The sequence below is a fragment of the Mus musculus genome, chromosome 2, assembly GCF_000001635.26.
Source record: "Mus musculus strain C57BL/6J chromosome 2, GRCm38.p6 C57BL/6J".
Lineage (NCBI taxonomy): Eukaryota > Metazoa > Chordata > Mammalia > Rodentia > Muridae > Mus > Mus musculus.
In genome coordinates this window covers 26,185,212-26,199,339 of record NC_000068.7, presented here as the reverse complement: position 1 = coordinate 26,199,339, position 14,128 = coordinate 26,185,212, and positions in this window count along the sequence as shown.

Here is a 14,128-nt window from a genome sequence, read left to right as displayed (position 1 = left end):
GGTTAAAAGACTAGCCTGGCATTCACGGGGCATTCACAGACTATAGTGAGTCAGGCCTGGAAATTCTCCTGAACTCTTCATTTCATAGAGCTGTCTCCAGACCCTTCCCACACTGATCCACAGGCTGTTGCCCACAGAGAGCTGAGGTCCAGAGTAAAAAGGGTTTATCCCGGTGGGACACCTGCTGTGTGCTATGGTACAAGAAGAGAGCCCTTCCTTGCCCAGCTCCACTCCCCAGACCTACAGTTCTACCATGAACTTCCTGGGACTTGGGAGAACGGGTCACCATACCGCCCAGTACAACAGGTGAGAAAGAGCCCCCCTCATCCCCTGGAGTTCTGGGATTAAAGGTGAGCACCACCGACTGACTTGAGGGCTTTTAAGGCCCTGTAGGTGTACTAGTACGGAGTAAGGGGGTGCACACACTTTTAGGATATACTAGGCACGGCAGAGGGATGGTCCTGTACAAGGGGCCGAGAACTGAGGTGGGAGAGATGAATTTGAATTTTCTTTTAGGAAGACAGGCACTGAAGAGACAGCAGCTCAAGCCCCGCCCACCAGGCCAGCCTACAGCCCCTCACCCCAGGCCACTTGGGACCTTTTAGGCGTTGACAGGTTAATGAAGTGCTAAGCCCTCCTCCGGCCCTCCTCCGGTCTGCTGAGCCCCTCTGGCTCCCTCCAGCTGGCCTTGTGGATAACTTTAGCGCTGAAGTAGCAGGAAATGGGGTGGCGCTGAGGACGAACGACTGAGGTACCTCCCACATACAGATCCAGAGTGTGCTCATTTGAGTGATCTCGCTTGCCTCAGTTTCCCTATCTGAACAACCCTAATAGGACTGCTATCTAATTACCCTCCAGAGCCCTCAAAGGCCTGGAGGCTAGTGATTGCATAGAGGCGGGCGCGGATCTGAAACGCCCGTCCCCTCCCCAGTCTGCTCAAACTCAAGCAAGCTGCAGGAATCAGAAAGCAAACGCGGGGCCTCCCAACTAAGCCCCTGCTCACGGGCTGGTGTCCGTGGATGTTCCAGAGGTATAGAGAGGACCTAGGCTACCAGCAGTCTTCAGACCCTGGTGGAGAGAGGATTGCAGGTGGCATAGATCTGCAGGGATTTCCTGTGGGTGGTGCATGAGTGAGGTATGCATCTGAAATTCAGGATCTGTGCCGCGGCTCCCCAGGGCCTGCCCTCCAGAAGCCTCAGACTCCAAAGGGTTTAAAGTACCCTGAGGGTGGGGACGGGGTGCTACAGCCGGGGACTAGCCTTAGGTAACCAAGAGAAGAGTGTGAGGGTTCTGAATCCCCGCCTGTGTGTTTTGAACATATCTCTTGATTGATCGCAGAGACGCCCCTGCCCAAGGATAGCGTGGGTCAGCCGTGTGCCCATCTGCTCATCAGCCAGCCAGCAGGAGAGTCCCATGGGCTTTGGATGGGAAGCGCAGAGGAATCAGGTGGGGGCTGGGAAGGCTGGGATCACCCACTTGGGCTTTGTTAACTTTTGAGTTTAGCAACTGTATTGTATCTCTAAAGGGAAGAATCCCAGTGACTTTTTAAATGGGGAGCAATTTTACCTGCAGGTTTGGTGGCACTGCTTGTAATCCTAGCACTTGGGAGGCTTAGACATAAAGATCAATCAGGAGTTCAAACCCAGCTCCATTTAAAAATATTATGCACTACCTAAAAGGGGTGGGGGCAGTTAATTTCAACCAACAAACACACACACACAAAGCTTTTCTGTCTTATATGCAAAATTCATACTTAGGACCCCTTCAATCTAGGACACCTGGGGACATACTCCTCCCCTCTCCCCCACCCTACCATCTGCCACTGGATCAGTCCCCAGGCTGCTCAAGAGTCCGGTTCCAGGGCAGGTCCTGTGGAGTAACCGCTGCGATAAATCAGAAGGGTTTCAAAGGTTCCAGTGTGGAATGCTGAATCCCAGGGGCTGTAATGATCAATTCTTTAAGCCCATAATTGTTCAAATTACTCTGAGCAACATAAAACATTAATTTTAGGAAATTTAATAGAAAAAAAGCTCTTTAAATCCACAGCGAGATAAATGAGACTAGTGCGGCCACCTTCTTCCATACCTTGGTGACATTGAATGATCTGAAAGCTATTTACATTTTCATTCTCCTTGGAAAATGTTGACAAGCTTTTGGCCACTGGTGAGGTCCGCTGCAGCCGGGGAGGTCCCCTCCCCCCTAATTAATAGGGGAGCAGTGACTTCATAAGCAGAGTTTTCATCCATCTGCCTGGGTGACCTCAGGTGATGGCTCCCACCCTCCTGAAGCAGATGCAACCATGGCTCATTTTTTACCATAAAACTATTCCTCTCTGACCAGCAATCCCCCTCTTGCCATCTCCAAAGCAGGTGTGACACCAGGAAGCAGCTGCCACACCTGGACATATGGATAGAGTCCAAGATCATGCTTGAGAGAGGTCTGGGTTCTGTAGCCTGCAGGGGCAGTGGAAGTGGAATTACCTTGACAGATTCTACAGATGACACCCAGCCAGCGTGGGTTCTCCCCGCACTGTCGAGGGGATAGGGGGCAGGCATTTCTGCAAGGGTGTATGAGCTTGGCTTCTTCAGAGATGGGGCAAGAGGGGTGGGCGTGGGGGACTGGATGCAGGTTGACTGCCGGGGTTCCCTGCAAGTCCCACAGGTCCATTACCGATGATCATTAGAACTGGGCACGGGGCAGGACTGCAGCCTTGTGCAGGCACCTCTCTCTTCAGGCAGCTTTTTGCTAGCTGCACAGTTTCACGGTGGGATAGGTTTTTCCCTAGAGGCTGGGGGTCGGGGGTGGGGGGTGGAGATGTGTGATCAGGGGAAGTCCATGGAGAATTCTGGGTGGGAACTCAGCTCTAATCTCAGCTCACTTCTGGTCAGCGTGAGACCTGGCAGTTGCTGGACTGGCCCCTCTTTGAACCTCTTTTGCCTTGGCCTTTGCCTCAGTCATCAGGAAAATGCAAATCAGGCCACAGCAGGTCAGCGGTCGGTCCGTACATGTGGGAGTTGTACCTCGGTGACACGGCACTTTTTCCAGTAAGTGCAGCACCGAAGCAAATGGACAGTAAAATCTGTCACAAGTGTGGGGAGATGGGAGCCCAGTGCATGAATGCCCGGAAATAAAAGTGGAGCTGCCAGACTGGGGAAACGGTACAGACGTTCCTTAAAAGCAAACAATTGTCATCTAATCCAGGCCTAGGTTCACACCCTGAAGAATTGAAAACAAGAGCCCAACAAATACCAGGTCACAGATACAACACTGTTCACTGTGGGCAAACGGCAGCAGCCCAAACACCCACAGTCAATAAATGTATAACTCAAACTGGTCCTGATTACAGGAGCGGATGTTTTCAGCCACACGGTAGGGGTGGGGGTGCACCTTGGGGTCCACACAGGAAGAGGAAAAGGCACATGACTCCCGATTACATGAACCAAGAAATATCCAAAAGATCTAATGCTAATAGAATTTGGGATAAGCAAGGAAGGCTGAGGGACCCAAGCTCTGTTTTAGAAGATGGGGTTTCATGGAGCCCAGTGTGGGGAGGTCAGCACTCACTCTACAGCATCTCGTTCTGTCCTGTGACTTTTACCTCCTTGAAAAAGAAAGGCTCTGATGGCAGATGGGCAAACTGAGGGATTGTGATCTGTTGAGTCTACCCTAGCTTCTCCCTAAGGTGGACCTGGGCCTTATGACAGTAGACAGTGGGCTCAGTCTAGCCTGACTGGCATCAGCCAGGGCTTAGTCTCTAAGCCATTAGTATTAGGGATATATAGTCTACCCACACATGAAGACTGGAGTCCTTCCTGGTTAGCCTTGACCTTGGAGCACCCTTCTTGGTGAGGAGTCTTAAGGGACCTATTGCCCTCTAAGGGCCTAGTGATCATTTATAAAGTAGCTCTCTCCTATGCCCTGGTAATGTCCCCTGACTGGTGCATCCTGGTCACTAGCCTTGTCTGACCTCTGTGGTGTTCACCTGCTCCCTCCCCGTTGTCTCTCTTTGCTTAGGGAACAATGGCCCTGGAAGGGTAGCATCCACCCTTTGGAGAAATAGGTGTGGCAGCCACTCACTCTGAATGGGAGGGGGGACTTCCTAGACCCTTACTGTGGGATACTCGCAGAAGGCACAGAAAACCGTGGGGCCAATCTCCTTGGAAAGGAGCCAGCTACTGTTGCATCATCTGGGCATCCAGGCCTGAGGATGTGGTCAGACGGCCTCTGACCATTTTGCCTCCAGGATAGCACCTGTAGCCAGGCATGTCCCAAACTGCCTTGGAGGTTTTGGGACGTGGGAGCCCTGTATTTTCCAGAAGATTCCCGTTTGAGCTAGTCCTCCAGGAAAGATGGCATCCAAGTCTCTGCCCCCTCCCATGAGTCAGGTTGGAAAAAAACTGGGCCCCATACCTAACTTCTCTGGAGAGGGCTAGCCACCCCTCCCACCATCAATGCTTTGTTCAGACCTCTAGCTAATCCCATGAATGACAAGGTTTAAAATTTAATTAGCAGGTTTCTCTTATGCAAACTCTCCTCATTAAACTAAGTGTCCCATTAGTTAAAATGGAGGACTGTGGGGGTGGGGTGGAGCTAAGGCCAGCAGGCTTGTCTGAGGTGTATAATTGGCAGGGAGTTTTACGGGAGGCAGACCCATTTCTCACTTACCCCAGGCCTTGGCTACCTCTAGTTTGGGTCAGAACAGAAGTAATGTCCTTCAGGGGACATTAGTAGAGCTTCTAGAATGGCCAGGCTGTCAAGGGGTTATGTTGTCTGGGACCGTCTACCCCTGTCCCAGATGATGCTGTGGCCAGCAGGGTCATGAAGTCTCGATACCACCAGGCATTTAAAAGTGGGATGGGGCGGGGGGGGGGGGCGGTAAAAAAAAGTGGGATAGAGTAGGTAGTGCTGCCCCCTCATGCCTGTCACCTGCTAAAGGCTCAAGTCACAAAGCCTGGTGGCCACTGTGCCCAGGACACTCACTGAGCTCCCTCCCCTATGGTTTCAAATCCCAGAGGCAAAAAGAAGAAGGTGAGCTTAGAGGTGTGGACCTCTAGAGCTGGCATTCCCTCAGGAGAATCTGGAAAATAAAAGGCCTCATTCCACCCATGTGCGTGTACTCTCTGTATATGCAGGCACATATGTGTGTGTGTGTGCGTGCGTGCGTGCATGCATGCGTGTGTGTGTGTGTGTGTGTGTATTCTGCCTGGCAAAGGGTTTATTTTAAAATTTCTGCTTGAAAACTTCTTAGCTGGGAATGATGGTGCACACCTTTAGTTCTAGTACTTAAGAGAGCAATCTCTGCGAGTCTGAGGCCAGCCTGATCTACCTAGGAAGTTCCAGGATAGCCATGATTGATTGTATAAGAGACCTCGTGTCAAAAACAAACAAACAAACAAACAAACAAACACAATCACATGTACAAAAAGAAAACTATTTCCTTAGGAAATGGTTAGTGTGATCATTTCCCTGGTCCCTGATGGCCCTCCAGAGCTTTGGACAGAGCTGGCTTTGGGACTGCCTGAATAGCTAGCGATAGGTGGCAGAGTTGAGGGTGCTCTGGGATCTCAGGTCTGAAGTCCCCTAAGGGGAGCTCTTAGGCTTCAGGAAGTCTTGGAAAACAGTAGCATGAGTGAGGAAGGGAATGTGAGTGAGCAATAAGAGCACCGCCCGCCTCCTCGCATGGGTCTGCAGTTCCTGAATCTTTGGAGAGAGCAACACTCCAGATATCTTATGCCAAGGAGTCAAGGTAGCAGGCCTGAATTCCAGAGACTTCATGAGCTTTCCTGTAATTTGGGTATACACAGGGCTCTACCCTGTTGGTCCCCCACAATTGAGGAGGACAATGCATTTCTTAGACCCAGATATGACCTTGAATAAGGCAGCTGAGTCCCCCAGAGGGTCAGAGGACAGAAATAGGGCTGAGCTGGGGCAACTTTGAGTCAGTGCTCTGTGATGATTTTAACACCACATGTACAGAGTCTAGAGAATCTTTGTGGGTTTTTTTAAAGATTTATTTATTATATGTAGGTATACTGTAGCTGTCCTCAGACACATCAAATCTCATTACAGATGGTTGTGAGCCTCCATGTGGTTTCTGGGAATCGAACTCAGGACCTTTGGAAGAGCAGTCAGCACTCTTAACTACTGAGCCATCTCTCCAGCCCTGGTTTTGTTTGTTTGTTTGTTTTTGTTTTTTAAAGATATATTCATTTATTTATTTTAAATTATTTTTATTTATTTTTATGTATATGAGTGCTCTATCTGCCTGTACACCTACATTCCAGAACAGGGTATTAGATCTCGTTACAGATGGTTGTGAGCCACCATGTGGTTGCTGGGAATTGAACTCTGGACCTCTGGAAAAGCTGTCAGTATTCTTACTCACTGAGCCACATCTTTGTTCCTTGCATTTTTTTTTCTTATGTTTTTTTGTCTGGGTGTAAACAGCCTGTCCATTAACAACAGGAAAGCCCAGAATTCAAGTAACACGTTTAGTGGAGTGCCGGGTGCAACTTCAGCAGCATTGCAAGATACACCGCCAGCACCCAGCAGTTTGAAACCAGGCTGTGGTAACATGAAACCCTGTCTCAAACAAGAAAACAAACAATTGTAAGGGTTTAAGGAAACTTAATTACATTCCAAAAGTTCCTAACCCGTGTCCTTCCGGGTCCCCTAAGTCATAGGAGCCCAAGTATGAGTTTTTCATATAAGAGAGAAAAGCATTTTCAAATGTATCTGTTGGTTGAAATTAGTTCCCCACTGCAACTGTTTTAAGCAGGGTCTCACGATGTAGCTCAGGCTATTCTCAAACTGAGGAGAGTTTGAACTTCTGATCCCCACCGTCAGCCTCCCAAGCGCTAAGATTACAAGCAGTACCTCCAAGCCTGCGGGTAAAATTGCCGCAATTAAAGAATCGTTTGGATTCTTCCATTTAAAGACGCAATATAGTTGCTAGACTCAAAAGTTGACAAACCCAAGCAGGTGGTCTCAGGCTATCCCGTCACTCAGGGTGGCACAGCCGCAGAGATCAGAAGCAGAGGTGGGCCGGTTCACCATGCAGCTTTCACAGAGTGTAGGGGAGCCTGGGCTGGTTCGGCTCCCTTTGAGGCTTTCAGCACCTGAGGCTGGGCTGAGATAGACCTGAGCTGTTCCAGTTGCCAAGCTGGTGGTCCTTTCTTACTGCAGCCGTAACATTTCTAGAAAAATAGAACTGTCCAAACTGGCTCCCTTCTGGAGCTGACTGGGCTCCTAGGACAGTGGTGTGGTGACATGCAGGTCCCTATTTGGTACTGAGAACAAGTTCTTAAGGAGCCAGTGCAGGTGGACAGCAAACTTACAAGCCCTCTCTTCCTAAGAGCTGGTGCCTTCCCCAGTCCCTTGCAGCTGTGCAGCCTCATAGCCTGGCAGGTCTGTTGCTGCACCCCATGACCCAGCAGACCCCCCAACCATCCATTGCCTGTTTATAACCTGATAGGGGTGGGATATAAACCCCTTGGCCACCCCAAGTCCCAATGACCCTGCTCTGGCCTCCCAAATCCGACAATATTACGAAGGATTTGTGTCCCAGAGGAATAATGCAGAGTTAAATTACATCCGCTCTGGCTTAAATTTTCATATTCCTATCTCTCATCTCCATAAAGAATTTCCACTCAAAGCTTCATGGGTTGCCTCTGCCAGCTGCGCGGTGCTCCTAATGAAATTATTCCTTCGGTGGGAGAGGTAGGTTTTCCGGGCGACCCGCCCACGGGGGGAAAAGGTAAAAAGCCAGAGTTCAAATTATTTATCTCCCTAATAACGTCACAGAGCACATGCATTATGTGTCAGAGGCCGGCAGCTGTCAGGGCCTCGAGCAGCCCTGGCAGTGCTGTGTGTGGAGGTAGGAGTGGAAGTCATCACAAGGGCACAGCGGGAACAAAGGTGCCGCACTGTGGCAACTCGGACATGTGCTGGGAGAAGTGGGTCTCTGAGCATTATCTCCATGTCCTAGGATAGGGATGGCAGCTTCCTGTGAGTGGCTGCGGCTGTGGCCCCTTGCTAAGCTCAGGCTCTCCCCAGAGGCTGTCAGGACCTATGGGGGGTTAGCATCTTCAGACTTCCAGCCCTGCATAGGAAGAAAATGTGGAAGGAATGAAGTAGCCCAGCCCAGCCCAGGAGCAGGGCAGGAGTGTAGGGAGAAGGAAAGCCTGGGTCCTGTCCCGTAGGACCTGCCGTTCAAACAGAAGGAGGCCTCTGGGGGACAGCCACTCGGGAAACGTAGGATAAAGAGAGACACTCAAAGCGGGGAGTCTTAGAGGCAAGAGGAGGCAGAGGCCTTGGAAGGAAGCAGCCATGAAGACTTGGGAGCAGGTTTAAGGGTCCCGAAGCACATAAGGGAAACCGATCTCTTTTTGGCTTACAGGCACTGCCCCTGGCTCATCTCTCCCAGGAACTTTTGCCTCCCTGGGCCTCAGTGGCCATATCTTTGGGCTCCCACATCCCAGCTGGGCAAAGAGAGCAAAAAGAAACGTCAGGCTGATCCCAGCTCCTCCGTTGGCTTTAGCCTGCCTCTTGGCCCATGGCTCCCAGACTGTCACCCCTTAGGAGGCACCAACGGCCCCTTGTCTTGTACTTATAGCCACTTAATCTGTTTGAGCGGATAACCCCCAATATATCTCCAAATATTGATCAGCGTTGGGCTGATAGAAGTTCAAGCTCACAAGGTCTCGCTCTTTGACCCCCAAATAGGGTATGAATCTCAATCGAATAGACTGATACTCACACTTGGCTTCTACGAACGGGCTGGAGGCTGTGAGAAAATCAATGAAGAGAGCAGAAGACTCACGATTTATAGAACACCTGCCATTTTAATATTAGAATAAATGTTATATTGCACAGGGGGAGGGGGTCGCAAGGAAAATATTTCTTAGAGAGCTGTTTCTGTTGGAGAATGATGTGCCTGGGATTTTATGAAGTAAAATTTATAGACCTCATTTAGGCTTATAATTTAAAACTCCTGATGAGAAAGACATTAAGTAGAGTGCTTGGGTGGGGGGTAGGGGCCGGACATGTGGGTGGACTCAGAGCTAGAGTGAGTGCTAGCTGGGGAATGAGGCCAGGAGGCCATCTCTGCTAAGGCCTGTGTAGCTTGACATGAGGTCACAGCAGGCTCAAAGTGCTAGGCTGTGGGCAGCAGGTTTCTCCTTCCTAGGAGCTCAGAACTCCAACCCCAGTATGCTTGGCACAGCAGAGCCTGGAGGGTGAGCCGACTTGCAGAGCTCCTCACACACACATACCCACTCAAGATGTTGTCCATCCTGTGTGTGCACATGGCTATAGAACGCCCAGTTACACGAATGCACAGAGATACATGCATGCACGGCACATGCATGCTCTAGATATAGACATGTGCGCATGCTGGGTGTGCACCCAAGTGCATGCTCACACACGCAGGAGCACACTAAGAGACATCATATACACAGTCATGTGCACACAGGCATGCTCCCCTTTTCTGCCGGAACTCCTCCAGCTCTGACCATCCACCATGCTGCTCCTTAGGGGCCTCGTGCCGCCTGGTCAGAGGGACACCTCAATGCTATCTATCAGACAAACTTCTAGGAAAGGCTTCTGGGCTCTGGAACCAGACACTGTTTTGAAGGCCACTGAAAGAGTGTACTGTCAGGGATGGTGCCACAGAAGGGAGCAGCATCCACCAAGGGAGAAGCAGCAGGCCTGACTGACAGCCTGCAGAGGGGGAGTGGGAAAGGGCTGCACCTGGAATGTCAGCCCAGGGTGTCCCTTCAAGAGTCGTCTCTCTGTTAGAGGTTAGTCAAGGCCCTCTTTGGACCCTCAACTTCTTTGTGTCTTTGAATACAGTCCTTACCATTGAGAGTCCATTTTCCTGCATGTGGTTGAAGAGGTTTGACTGCCCATCCTTCTGTGCCTGGTGGCCTGAGCATTGAGGACTATAGGCCCAGCATCTGACTCTGAAATTTCCTGAGGGGCTAACTCAGACTCTAACCTGCTCCTTTGAAGTCACCTGTTAGAGAGCCTGCATGAAGCTCTAGAACAGCAATTCTCCAAAGAATGGTTGTCAGGGTTCTGGCAAGACCTAAAGGATGAGGGGAGTCACAGACAGTGGTAGAAATGGGCAGAAGTGTCCCTCCAGGTCTGGGACTCCTCAGGAAAACTGGGAGAACTAGGTCCTCAAACTCTGACTCCATAGTATGGGAGAGACATAGCAGCTGTCTGCCCTGCAAGCAATCTCTAGGCTTCATCCAGGGCCCACTCTGGTTACTCCTCACACACACACACACACACACACACACACACACACACACCACACACACGCACACATGCACACATGCACGCCCGCACGAACGCGCACACACACACACCTTCATATTCAACATTTCCACCCAGCCAGGTTTACCTACACACACCCGCCAGGCTTGGACCAGGAGGCTCACCAGGACAGTCTATTCTCTCTGTCTTCATTACTTACAAACTTTCCCAAACTTCTAGGCCCAGCCTGTTTACATCCGGTCTTCTGTCCAAAGCACTGAGAACTAAAGGGGAAGTAGAAATGCTCACACCTCATAGCAAAACCACAAACACTGTGGAAGATCAAGCCTGGGTTGGAGGCAGTAGCCCCACCCTTGGCTCAGCTCCAACTAGAGAAAAGGCCACTCAGTGCCTGCCTAACTTGTCCCTGGTCCTGCAGGTACTGGACACTCCCCAGGACCCACGCCAGTTGGAATGCCCGGCAGGGGAAGCCTGCATGCACCCTTGGGAAGTGGACCCCTCAGCCGCACACAGAGACCTCAGCTCCCCTCTCCCGGCTTTCTCTTTCTCCATCAGCACCAATAGCTTCCTTGGCCCAGTCCTGCGCTGGTGATTAGGAATGGCTCCACTATGTGACCTGCAGGCACCCAGGACAGCAGGGCAAGGACAGAACAAGAGTATGGGAAGAGTGTCCTGAACAATAAATGGGTCCCGGGACTGTAAGGGACAAAATACACCTCATAACCCACACCTTGCAACAACATAGAAACCCACAGTGCAGTTTTATCCCCGGTCCTCCAAATGCCACCTGCTGCAGGTTCCTGGCCTGGGAATGTCACTTCTTTCCTGGCACTGTTTATAGGTGATCAGCGGCTGTCTTAGCTTTGCTGCAGCCCCAGGCTCCCCCACCCTGAGGTGTGGGAACAGTGCCTCCCCACCCCTATGCAGTACTGGGCTTTCTAAGCTGCCCGAGCACTTTAATCACAAGCGCTTGGGCAGTGGCCTTCGAGCCACTGGCTGTGGCTCTCCTGTAATGAGATGAGGGCTCTGTCCTGTACTTCCTTCCATAAACCCTGCTCACTGCCCACAGCACTGCATGGGATGGAGCAGGCATATTTTACATTTTCAACTTTATTAAAGGAGTGGGTCGAGCTGGGGAGACTGCATCCTCTCCATGGTCCGTTCTGCCCCTGGAGGCGATAAATCTCCATGTCCGTGATTTGTGGCTTTGCGCTCCCAATAAATTAAATCTTTCTCGATGAAAAGGTTGGCGCTCCAGGCTCAACACAGGTCACTGTATTTGTCCAAAGCAAGTGGCTGGGAAGCAGGCACAGGGCCCAGTCTGTGCTGTCCACCCTGCTAGTGCTCTCCTGGATGTGAACAGTTTACTCTGAGGAAGTAGGCTGGGGGGTAAGGGCGGGTGCAGAAGTATTCAGTTCCTGTACAGAACTGGGTCCTCTACACCAATGGACCCCTAGGCAGGTCTGTGATTCCCTTTAAACCTTCACCACCAGGGGACATTTTATCTCTTGATCTAAAAATTCCAAACTCCATCCCAGAGATGAGGTAAGCTGCCGCTTGCCCAGCGCGGACGGTATGGGTCAGGAAGCTCCACTCTCCAAAGCTTCCTGCAATACTCTAGTCATCTCTGTTCTCCATCTGTGAAAGGAAAAGGTGGCCACCCAGGGAGCTGTCACTAAGCTTCAAGTACAGTCAGCTCTAAGGACTTGCTCTAAGGCTAGGACCTAGGAGGATGGAGCTGACAGAGAATAAGGGAGAGGTGGACTCCAGCTTCCAGGTTTCGCTGCCAGCTGCCCCCGGCTCACTGATGGGTGTTAGTGCCCAGGACAGGTTGGTACTGAAAGACTGCTCCATCAGCTTCATCTCAGACCAAGAGGAGCCCACACCCATCAGAGCTGAGCTCCCAGCCTTTCCTGAGAGGTACCATGAGGGTTTGGGGTGATAGAGAATTCACAAAATCATTTAAGACTTTAAATACAGCTCCTGGTTGTGTTTAAACTTCAAATCAGTGTCAGCAACGAAAAGGTCTGCAATTTGGAACAAAAAGATTTATGGACCTAGTTAGCACCTAACCTCCAGGGAAAGTGCCCAAATTACTCAGTACAGAGTAGCCTTGCGGAGTCTGAAGAACCTGGGACCCTGTCCAGGAGCCAAAGTCAACACTGCTTGGGCCCTGGTGCTCCAGTTTCAGGTGGTGGGATTGACTGGGGTCTGAGAGCCCACATTCTTGATGGGCAGGGGCTTAGGCACTGGCACCGGACACAAAAGCCTTAACCCCAGCTTCCTGGACTCAGGTTGCAAAACCATTACGTTGATTAATCAAATCACTTGCAAAGCTCTGGGCCTCTTTGGTTGATTGCATTGGGCAGCCCCTCCTGCAGCACCCCCCCCCCAGAAGACCTGACTATTTATTTTCTTTTGGGTGGAAGAGTGAGGGGCGGGCCAGGTCACCCTGCATTGGGAAGGGTTTGGTGTGGGAAGGAGGAAGAGGCTGATGGACACTTAATTGCCATACAAGATATTGTCATTGATCATCAAGTGGACAAAACAAAGACACACCTTGTATCCCAGACTAGGCTCAGCTCAGGGAGCAGGCAAAGCAGGAGGAAGCCAGGCCTGGGTCAGAGGGTTTGTGTTCAAACTCCAAGTTGTGTTTCTGGCCCACCAGGACACCTCAGAGGAGGAGACCTGAGAAGACCTCTCCCCAGTTTTTATAAGCACAGGTTTTACCTGCTGTCTCCCCATCTGAGGTAGAACCAGGGCATATCCACACAGCCAGCTGGGCTCACAGCTGGGAGCAGCTGTCATCTCCAGCACACCATCCCTGCTGCACACGCCCAGCTTCCTAGGAGTCAGTCTTTCTTTCTTATATACTCCTGCCCAAGCCCCTCCACAAACCTCTCTTCCTGAGACCCTCCCTCTCCATTCCTGCTCTGACCTCAGTGGCTCACCCTGCTAGAATCACACAAGTATGATACAAGTCTATGTGTTACCCAGGCCTTGTAAGTCAGGACAGGAAAGGGGGTTAAGAGACAGAATGGAGTTGGCATGGGTCAGACGGCAGAGCTAGGCTTCAGGAGAGGACCAAGAAGCAGTCAATGGGTTTCAGGGTCACATATCAGGTCTATGTAGAAGTACTCTGAGATTAACACCACAGCTACCCTCCGTGTGGCTTGATACAAAGGAAAGGAAATATTAGCTCTGGAAGCCATAAGTCAGATGTCTGGGTATGGTGAGACCACGTTCTCTCAGAGGCTCTGCCTTTCTCTATGGCTCCACTATTCCTTGGCTTGTGGCCACATTACCCTAACTGCCACCCCTGTCACCCCATGACTACTCTTCCTCTGCCTGACCCTTTAAGGACAGCTGTCACTAGATGAAACTCACCCTGATCACCAGTCACATAGCAAGGGCCCACCTAAATTTCATCTGCAGAGACAGACCCTTTCCTAGATGGGGCTAAGGTGGTGTTTGGACACTTCCTGGGGAATAATCTAGCAAACTGCTATAGAGACTCAGTTCTGCTGTGGAACAAGCTGGGACATGCCCCATCATCATTTAAAACAATGGCAGGGCCTACAGAACCAGTAAACCCGACCTAGGAAGACCCTGCCCACTTCTTGGCCTAAGAATTTAGCACTTAGATCTCTTCCCACTTCCAGGCAGGCAAGCCAAGGAGAAGGAAGCCGTGGGCTGTGAGCTGCTGCATCTGCTATATCTGCATCTGCTCTCCCAAGCAGGTGTGTTGGTCTCACAGAGCATGCTCCAGATGCCTTTGTGGCTCTGAGCCCCTCTTCAGGTGGGTGTTCTTTCTTATCCAAGTTGGAACCCCAGGCTCCACCATTGG